The sequence below is a fragment of the Canis aureus genome, chromosome 8 (assembly GCF_053574225.1).
Source record: "Canis aureus isolate CA01 chromosome 8, VMU_Caureus_v.1.0, whole genome shotgun sequence".
In the NCBI taxonomy this organism is placed as follows: Eukaryota; Metazoa; Chordata; class Mammalia; order Carnivora; family Canidae; genus Canis; species Canis aureus.
Genome location: NC_135618.1, coordinates 22,859,337 through 22,870,435, shown reverse-complemented (window position 1 = coordinate 22,870,435; position 11,099 = coordinate 22,859,337).

The following is an 11,099-nucleotide window of genomic DNA, read 5'->3' as shown; positions in this document are numbered from 1 at the left end:
GGTAGTGGCCGAGTGAGAGCTGATCTGGGTAGCAGCCGGGATCTGGGGGTTCACGGGCAAGGAATTCCTGGCAGGTCCAAATGAGGCCACGTGCACTCATCGGAGGCTTCGGACTGCACATGTTGACCCCATCACCACCCCCCCACCTCCCCCACTCCCCACCCCCTCAACACCACCCCTTCACCTCCACCACCACCACCACCACCCCCCACCACCAGGTTTCCCCACCTGTCCTTATCGCTGAAACAGAACATCCACTGCCCAAACCAATGCCATCCTCGGCACTGGGAGCAGAAAAGGCTACTGGTAATTGCTGGCTGCCCTCCGGAGGGCCAAGTCGTACTTCATTACTTATCCAGGCCCTTAAAGTATCATCAGGCCAACTGTCAGTAAACAAACTTTCAGGCTTTGAAAATAGGTTTTTACCATCCTAAATTATTGATGCACTTTGACTTACATACAAGAAATTAATACTTGTGAAATCCAAAGACGTTTTACCCTAGTTACAGCTGACGGCTTATAATCTAAGTTCCTGCCTCTTAAATAAACGAAGGCACAATCATCCCTGTCCACGAAATAGGAAATAAATTCACTCCCAAATGTAATTCTTCCCTGTTCCAGAACATGTGTATTTAGCAGGTGTTCTTTCTTCTCCAGTGGTTGCCTGAGGTTTGTTACTGTTGCCATGTGACTTTCATTCAGAAGCTTATAGCGGACACTTGTTCCCCTACCCACAGCCCCTGCTTTTCACCTGGGAATCTAGGTGTTTCTGGCTTTGCCAGTCAGTACATTCCTTCCTCGTGACTGCAGAAGTTGGTTTAGGCACATGACCTAACCTCATCTAGGAAAGGTGAGTCTCAGGGCTCTTTCTGGGAATGTTGGGATGCTCTTTCTTGATGAATATAGTGAAGGATCATCTGGCCCCCAGAGCTGCCGGCAGTTATCTCGAAACCACAGATGGAGCCAACCTCAACTGGAGCTAACATACTGGAGAGCAGTGCAGAGTGAGGGAAGGAAACTAAGTCACCAAGCTACTGGATCAAACCTTGTGTGAAGTTCTCCCTACCCATCGACTTTCCACAGGATATAAGCCACTGGATTGTCTTTGACTCAGGCTTTCTTGACTTTTTCAACTTGCTGTCAAAAGTACCCTCACAGATGCAGTGCAAGCACTGACCATGGAATATAAACATAGAGGAGGAAGGCGCCTGCAATGTGAGCTTATAATAGGAAATGCTTACATCGTAAAGTAACTTCCACATTCGTGCTCTCTCAGTTACTGATTTTGCTCTGAAATTATCCCTGCTTGCCGGCACTGTTTAGTTTTTCTTTTCTATTCAATTATTCCTATCACAACACAAACATACTGTATTATTTTCTATCTTAAAAAAATAATCTTCCGGGGATCCCTGGGTGGCTCAACGGTTTGGTGCCTGCCTTTGGCCCAGGGCGCTATCCTGGAGTCCCGGGATTGAGTCCCGCATCAGGCTCTCGGCATGGAGCCTGCTTCTCTCTCCTCCTATGTTTCTGACTCTCTCTCTCTCTCTCTCTGTCTATCATAAATAAATAAATAAATCTTTAAAAATAATAATAATCTTCCTTTGACCTTGTAGAAGCCCTCCTCTGGATTTCTTCCTCACTTCCTACTCCTTAGACCCCATCAACTTGTAAATATTGGATTACCTTAGTGCCCCAATCTATCACCTATCAATAATCACTCCCCAGGTACGATAGCCAGGCCCATGGCTCTTACCATCTCGCTCTGTCAATCATCTCGCTCTATTATGCACTATGCCCATATCGCCCGTATACAGATGACTTCCAGTGTGTATCTTAGCCCCCAGCCTCTTCCCAACGAGTTGCACTGCAGACCAAACTACTTACACAACGTCTCCACCTGGCTGTCTAATTGGCATCTCAATCTTAACCTGGCCAAAAAGAATCTATAATTTCTCCCAATCCCAAAACCTGTTTCTCCCACCCCCTGGTCTTTCCCATTTCAGTGAGTAGAACCACCACTGGCTCAAGCCAAAACCCTTGGTGTCATCACTGACTTCTCTTTTTCTCCCATTCAATCCATCGGCAAAGGGGTCAGCTCTACCTTTAAAGTACCCCAGTTCCAGGGATGCCAGGGTGGTCCAGAGAGTTAAGCATCCAGATCAGGTCTTGACCTCCGGGCCTTAGGGATCAAGCCCTGAGTCTGGGTCTGTGCTCAGCGGGGAGTCTACTCTCCCTCCCTCTGCCTCACACACACACACACACACACACACACACACATACACACACACCCTCGCCCACTCCAGCTCACACTAGCTCTCACTCTCTCTCTGGACTAAATAAATAAATCTTTAAGAAAAGACCCCAGTTCCAAAAGTTACCTCCTCTTTGGCTATCGCACTAATTCTGGTCATTCTCATCTCCTACTGGATTATTTCAGCAGCCTCCCCGCTGGCCTTGCTGTCTGGTCCCTGCAGTCTATGGTCCTCACAGCGGGCATAGCTATCCTTGTAAAAACATAGATTATGTTTTTAGGGGTACTGTTCTCAACCCTCCAAGAAGGCCTGGGCCGGAGGGCGACTGTGTCACTTTGGCTAATCCGGAACCAGGCTTAGCAGAGAACTTTCCCCAGAATGATTCCCGAGCTGAGTTAAGGGAGGAGAAGGTGAAGGTGCGGCGGGGGTGCAAGCGAGCAGGTGCACGGCGGGGGTGGGGGTGGGGGGGTCGGTGCCGCGGTCCCGCCGGCCTGCCCTCCCCGTGCTCCCCTGCAGCTCCCCGGCGGCTGCCCTGCTGCAGGCCTGCAGCACCCGCAGAGGGGGGACTCTGTGCCATCGGTCTCCCTCGGGTCTCTCGGGGAGTCCTAACAGAGATGGCACGTCTTTCGTGGGGATCCACGGAAGTTCCAAGGAAGAGGCAGGGGATGCTCACCTGCTGTCTCCGTCCACGGGGGTCTCCCCCGCGGCCGCCTTCTCCCGGGGGCACCTGCCCCCCCACCCCCATTAACGGCCTCCGCAGCCCGTGCAGCTGCGGTTGTGATTTTCATCTAACACTTGGATTTCATTTTAATGGAGTTGCCCTTTCCACCGGCCGGTAGGAACCTTCCTGGGCGATCTGGCGATGCCCTGGGCCGCCCCCGGGCCCCAGGTCCCCTCTCTCTAGCCGGGGGCGAGGAGGATGCGGGCCCCTCCCCCCCCCCCCCCCCCCGTTGCTGCGGGAGCCCCTTGCACCTGCTGTCTGAGCGCCAGCCCTGTGCACCCAGGAAGGGCGCGCTGCCCGGCATCAGGGCATCAGCTACGACCGCAGGCGGGGGGGGGGGGGGCACCCCGCAGAAGCAGCACAGGTGGCTCGTCCAGAGGACACCATCCCACCATTCCCGCTGCAAACAGGACCCTAAAGCTCACTTAGTCAAAGTGTCAGTGCGGCGTCTTAATGTTTTACCAGGAGTCCCCCTCTTCCCTCACCAGCTGCTGCGGAGGCAGAGGGGGCTTGCTCGGCCCTAAGTCCGGCCGCAGCAGGTCGGGGTCCGCAGGGCTGGCCCGGCCTCCCCGGGCACCCCAGCCCCACCCGTACCGCTTGCTCTACCCGGTGCCCGACCGGCTGTCCACGTTCTCCAGATCCGCCCCCCCAACAGCCGGGCCCCACGATTTCCTTCTAAAGGGAAGCCGCGTGTGCACAGCTGATCCCCTGGGGAAATGTGTTCTTGCTGGATACTTCTAAACCAGCGCTTTGTCCTTTTTTTTTTTTTTTAAGGTAACTTATTTATTTAAGACACAGGGTGAGTGAGAAAGCACATGAATAGGGGCAGAGGGCGAGGAGAAGCAGACTCCCCGCCACGGGGCCTCCATCCTGAGCCTACCGGGTCGTGACCCGAGCCAAAGGCAGACAGGCCACCGTCTGAGCCACCCAGTGCGTCCCCCCCCCCCCTGCTTTGCTCCAATGTTAGCTTAAGCCAATGGCTCTCAAAGGCGGGGATCCCCAAGCCGGCAGCATTAGCATCACCTGAGAGCCTGTGAGAAAAGCAAATCTATAGCCCTGACCTCAGGCTTACTGAACTAGAAATCTGTGCTGCTTCCCCCCCAATTTATTTTTAAGATTTTATTTATTCATGAAAGACACACACAGAGAGAGAGAGAGAGAGAGAGAAGGAGAGAGACACAGGCCTGCCCCACCACCACCCAATTTTATTGAGAAATCATTTATATACGTCGCTGTATAAGTTTAGGGCGTGCAGCATGCTGGTTTGATTTTCTTATGTTGGGAAATGATTATCGCCATGGGTTTAGTTACATCCATCATCTCATACTGATGCAATTAAAAAAAAATTCTGGGCAGCCCGGGTGGCTCAGTGGTTTAGCGTCGCCTTAGGCCCAGGGAGTGATCCTGGAGTCCCGGGATCGAGTCCCACGTCGGGCTCCCTGCATCGAGCCTGCTTTTCCTTTTGCCTGTGTCTCTGCCTCTGTGTGTGTGTGTGTGTGAATTTATTTATTTATGAATAAATAAATAAAATCTTAAAAATAAAAAAAAGTTTTCTCCTTGTGTTGAGAACTCTGAGGACTGACCCTCCTAAGAGCGTTTCTGTGCATCTCGCAGCGGTGCTAGCTGGTCAGCCTGGCGTGCAGGGTCCCACCTCCCCCAGGGCTGCGTCTGTCTCCTCACTGGGACTTGGTGCCCTTTGGCCACCTCCTGCCAATCCGCTCTCCCCTGCCAACAATTCTCACCCAACCGCAAGTCTGACCTCTTTCTCTAGGATGCGGCAGCGGTGGGTGTGAGATTACACGTGTATATGAGCTCATACAGTATTTGTGTTTCTCTGACTTATTCCACTGAGCATAATGCCTTCAAGGTAGACCCATGTTGTTGCAAACGGTAGAATGTTCTTGGGGTTTTTTTATGGCTGAGTAAATATTTCATTGTGCCACAACCTCTATATTCATCCATCCATCAATGGACACTTATGCTGTTTCCATGTCCTTATGTTGTTTCCATGTCTTGGCTGTTGTAAATAATGCTATGAACATGGGGTGCAGACATCTTTCTCGAGTTAGTGATTTTCTTTCCTTTAGATACATTCCCAGCAGTGGAATTGCTGGATCAGATGATATTTCTATTTTTTTAGATCTTTTGAGAATCCTCCATACTGCTTCCTACAGTGGTTGCACCAATTTATATTTCCACCAACAGTGCACAAGGGCTCCCTTTCCTTTTCCACTTGCACCCCAGCATTTGTTATCTCTTCTCTTCTTGAGAATGGCCATTTTAACAGGTGTGAGGTGATGTCTCATCATGGTTTTAACTTGCATTTCCCTAATGACTAGCCACACTGTGCACCTTTTCTTGTACTTGTTGGCCATCTGTATAGCTTCTTTGGAAAAATGTCTATTCAGGTCCTTTGTCCATTTTTTGGTTTTTGGTTTGTTTTTGATGTTGCACTATATGAGTCCCGTATATATTTTGGATATTAACCCCTCATCTGGTACATGGCTTGCAAATATTTTCTTTTCCCATTTGGTAGGTTGTCTTTTCATTTTGTTGGTGGTTTTCTTTGCTGTGGAGAAACTTTATATTTTAATGTAGTCCCACTTATTTATTTTTTATTTCGTTGCTTGTGCTTTAGCTATGATTTCCAAACATGACTAAGGAGCTTTGTTCCTATGTTTTCTTCTAGGAGTTTCATTACATGTACAGGTCTTATATTTAAGTTTTTAATGCATCCTGAGGTAATTTTTGTGAGTAGTACTGGAGTGGGAGAGCTAGGTTCTGTGTCAGAGTCAAAGAATGAATCTCTTGGATGAAGGAGAGTAAAGCAATAGAAGTTTACTAAGCAAGGATGCAGAGGGAGCTCTCAGTAGTGAGAGGGGTCCCGAGAGAGTTGCTACCAAAGGCTTTAGGCTGGTCTCTTATTGAAAACTTGACCAGGGAGCATAATTATGGCCTTGAAATTCTTATGCCATCTTAGTTTGAGCAAGGACTATTGATAACACCCTTAATGACTTACTTCTTTGTGGTCTGGTCATTTTCTGTGATTATATGGTAGACTCCACCCCCCCAAAAAATAAACATACATAAATAAAATAAAATAAAATAAAATAAAATAAAATAAAATAAAATAAAATAAAAATGAAAAAAAGGGACATCTGGGTGGCTCAGTGGTTGAGCGTCTGCCTTTGGCTCAGGTTGTGATCCCGGGGTCCTGGGATCGAGTTCTGCATCAAGCTCTTGCATGGAGCCTGCTTCTCCCTGTGCCTGTGTCTCTGCCCCTCTCTGTGTCTCTCATTGATAAAAAATAATAATAATTAAATAAATAAAAATATATTGTAGCCCTCAAAGGAAAATGCTCCCTAGCATCCAGGGCCAGGTGGTCTGATCTAATCCCTTATCTCCGGTTTCCTTACATCTCAGCATTTTGGGATTTCTATGAGCCTAATTCCATGGCCCTCTGTCTCTACTTGCCTAGCGCTGCCTGTCCCTTACTCAGTATAAGATAGGGGGATCAGCAATCTGTGCTGTAACAAGAAGCCCTCCAAGTAATTTTAATACCCAATAAATTTTGAGAACCACTGGCTTAATCTAATTTTTACTGCAGTAAGAGTAGAGCTATAGCCCTACATGGGGTATTTCTAGCTCTTGTAGAGGTCAGAATGCAGCTTGCTGTGAGGCCTAAATCAAAGTACTATATAAAGCCCAGATAAAATTCTCCATGTGTAGACTGTGCACTGCCTAGGTGAGCGTTTGTCACATAGGAGTCTGTTAGCATTTTCCCACTTGCCAGGAACAGAAACTCTTTCAAGAGGACTTAAATGAAATCAGGAAGCCTGTCTTCTCTCTTGTCAAGTGCACTAATTGGCCTGAAGCTCTTCGGTTCCTTTTAGCCTCAATTACGTGATTATACGTTATTAGAGCATCAATAATGAACAATTAAAAATAACACTCTTCCTGTGGGGAAATAAAAATACTAAAAAAAAAAAAAAAAAAAATCCAAGAATTTTGAAGCTGAGAAATTGCAACTCATCTTGAACATGTGAAATGTAATAAACTTTAAGGAGGGTTCTGAAAAAAAGCTTTAAGGAAAGGGTCTTGACATGACATTCTCTCTCCAACGTGATTTTCAGAAACCACCAAGAGAACTATGCTCCATCTGCAAAGCAACTCCTGTTTCCTGAGCATGTGTCAAGCCAGAGAATTAGAAATGTAGCTTTCAGAGAGGCAGGAAGTGCTTTCCCTTCCGTCACAGCAGGAGAGGGAAGTGTGGTTTATAACTAAGATTGTGGCGCCATCTTCTGGATTGGTAACTTCTAGAATGTTTCTAGACCGGGTTCTAAAAGAAAGGAGTCCCCAAACCCAACACCGGTAAGTGATGAAGAATGAAGGCATCTGGCGGGAGGGTGGGCCCGAATCACTAGACCAGAGCACCTTCCCCAACCTGCTGCAACTCTACCTGCGGTGGTCTCTCGAGTCCAGAGCTAGAGTTCCACTCCAGCTCTTGCTCCTTCCCGTGGACTCCGGGTTCAGCAGCTTTGGCACCATTTGAGAGCTAGTGAGAGATGGAAATTCTCAGGCCCCAATCCAGACTTACTGAATCAGAATCTGCATTTTCCGGGCGACGTGTACACTCCCCGCAGTCTGAGAAGCTCTGTTCTATGTGCTTTCCTAACCATTCAGTCCCCTCTGCCCGAGTTCACGAATGCAGGGCAGGGGATACAGGATGAAAAAGGAAGACAGACACCTCACTGATGGATAGAATTACACAGACTTGATAAAATATGTCATTTATTAAACTTAAATATCTACAAGTTATTAATCCATGCCAAAGGTAAAAGCAGAGCCACGATCATATTGCAAAGATTACACTTTCCAAAGATGGACTTTGCCATTTTCCAGAGACGAGACTTTGAGGACCCCTGCCTTATCTGCAGCTCTCTGAACCCCAAAAGCTTTCCTGCCTCTATTCCATTGATTCACATGCCTTGCTTCTACCTACCCCTCCCCCCTTCAAGGCAGTTCATAGTGTTCCCTGGATCTCAGCCAGAAGCTTTCCTCTCCTGGATTCCCAGCACTCTCCCCACCACCTCGTTGTACAACCTTACACTCCTTCTTAGGACCCTTAATGTTGTACAAAATAGTTCTTTACCCGTCTTGGCTCCTTTTCCAGATCATAACTGCCTTTGAAAAAACCATGAATTTGAATTCACTCACTTATTCATTAATTTATTTTAATACTAAGCACCTACTATGTGCCAGGCATTGTGGGTTTGATCGAAACACAACGAGCACAATCCCAGCATTTTCAGAGCTCATTACGTTTGTAGGGTAAAATGTCAAACAGGTAATGGTAACAGAACAATTGATAATAATACGATAGGGAAAGTATAGGGTATTTGGGGGAACTCATATGGGGCCATCTAACTTAGACTCAGAAGGGCTATTTAAAATCTCAGCTAAAGGACACAGTTAATCAGTCAAAGGGGGAGATGGGGAGGGGTAATTGGGAGGAGCGCTCCAGGAAGAGGGAATGCTCGCATCACTAAAGCCACAACTGGGGCATCAGATACCACCCCAAATAAAGTGTATTTGACAATGTTTGGTGTTTGTGTTGCCTCAAACATCTCAAAGAGAAAGCAATTTGGCAAAATGGCTAGAGTTAATTTATCTTTAAAAACATATCTTTTTAAGAAAAGACAGCTTTTAAAGTATTGGTTAAAGGTATTTTTAAGTTGAGGATGACTGTGAATTTTTTTTAAAAAGCATTTTCAGAAAACCAGAATGACCAGATCATGGAGCCTGCTCTTCCATTCCAAGAATGGAAAGCAAATGGAGCTTTACCTGCAGTAACAGAAAGTTCCATGAGGCATCATGAATCTGGTCATAATCCCTGTGAAATAATGTGCTGTAGAGAACATCCTAAAATCATGGTCCAATTATTCACTTTGAGTTTTCTTAAATATATTACTCTCTTTATTGCTAAAATAAGCTTTTGGAGGGAAAGTATATACAGAGGGACATAAAAAAGTCTTCATGGTTTTCCAGTTAGAAATGAAACATGTGTCTCTCCTCTCCTTCCCAAGACCCCCCTAACACCATACTAAGTGAACTTAAAAGATTTAAATCCATAGGAACAATGAGAAAAGACAAGAGGAAATTAATGGAGTAATGATTTCAGTAAATAATGGACAAAGGCTTAGAAAATGTTTGTACATGGACGAGGGAGCCATACTCTATCTGCATGTGCATTGGAAAGGGGAGAAAGATTAATTGCCTTTCTAGAGATCTCTAGGACTTGCCAGATATGGCAGAGGAGAATCCTGAGAGAGACAGGGGTGGGAGAAAAAGTCTCCACAGCAAATCTGATATTCAGAAAATAAATATAAGAGGCCAATGACTATAAGAAAAATTTTAAGGAAAAATTATCTAAAATTTAAATTTGGCATGCCGGGGATGCCTGGGTGGCTCAGTGATTGAGCGTCTGTCTGCTTTTGGCTCAGGACGTGGTCCTGGAGTCTAGGGATCGAGTCCCGCATTGGGCTCCTGGCAGGAAGCCTGCTTCTCCCTCTGCCTGTGTCTCTCTATGTATCTCTCATGAATGAATAAATAAAGTCTTCAGAAAAATTTTTTAAAAATAATAAATTTGGCATTCCAGCTGACTTCCCACCAGTATAACAGAGTAAGGATATTTTCAGATATACAAGACTTCAAAGAATTTTCCTCCCATGCACCCTGTCCAGGAAGCCACTGTAGGACATGTTCCACTAAATAAAGGAATAAATCCAAAACAGAAGGATCCAGTGCAAGAGAGCTCCGTGTCGGGCTGGCAGCTTGGCCGGCCTCCAAAACTAGAGGGAAGCAAGAACACAGAAGACCCCAGGAAGACCCCATTGAAATATGCCTCTGAAAGCCTTACTTTCTGGAAAGTAAGAAGACATTAATATGGTGGCACAACTAGAAATAATAAAGGAGTACCTGTTATGATCATTACGGCAGATGGCGCAAGGTTAAAAAAAATGAAGTCTATCAGACTAGAGAGAAAAGACAGTAAGAAAGGAGCCCTGTTCTCTACTTGACTCTGCAATGAACCATATCATACATTCATCAGAAAACAAACACCGATTGTTAATTTAAAAGGATTTAACTTGAACTTCTGCTGTATTTTATTGGTCACAGAAATATTCTATAAACAGGCCTGAGATGGTCCCTCTAAATTAGCCTCCAATGGCCTGTTTACTTCTTCACAGCAGACCAGGACCATCAGCCCAAAGCCCACCAGTGCCGAACTCAAATCCTCACATATCTATTTGTTTTAAATATAGTCCAAACCTCCTCCCAAATCTGTAGCCAGCTAGAGCCTACTTGATGTACAACCCCAGCCCCCCCGCGCCGTGAAACTGCCTCGAACATCTGCCAAGCATAGATAAGACCAGCCTATAGCTATGAGGCCCAAACCACTGCCCTTCAGAGCAGTTGCTGCTGAACACCATTACCTACGCACATGAGTCCTGATTTCCGCTTTCCCTCCAGGAGTCCCCTTGTCCTATTCCACTCATGGGTGGTGGTCCCACACCACCATCTCTGGAACTAATTTTTCCTTAGTTCGGTCAGTTTTTATGTGTTTTGACCCTGTTACTGGGAGGAACTTCCCCTCCCAGGCAATACTATCTAAGTGCCACCCATATGAAGTTTGTGTGTTACTGCCTCTCCTGATCCCATCTCCTTCTTGGTCAACCCTCAAATCTCCCAACTTATCATTTATTATTTGTAACAAATTACAAAGGTCTCCAGGTCCAAGGAGAGGGAATATAGACCTCACCTCTCCATGGAGGATGCTGACACTACGCTGTCCAGAGCGCATGGGATGGGAGATCTATTCATGGGACCATCTTTGGAAGATACAAGGATGGCCCATATACAAAATTATGGTCCACTAAGATCCATATACAAAAATCAACTGCATTTCTACTCAGTAGCAACAATTAGAAAAAGAAATGTTAAATGGATACAATTTGCACCAGGACACTACAAACATCAAATGCCTAGACATAGAGCTAATGAAAGAGAAAGCTACCAAACATTACCGACAGACACTAAGGAAGTCTTAAATAAATGGACAGATC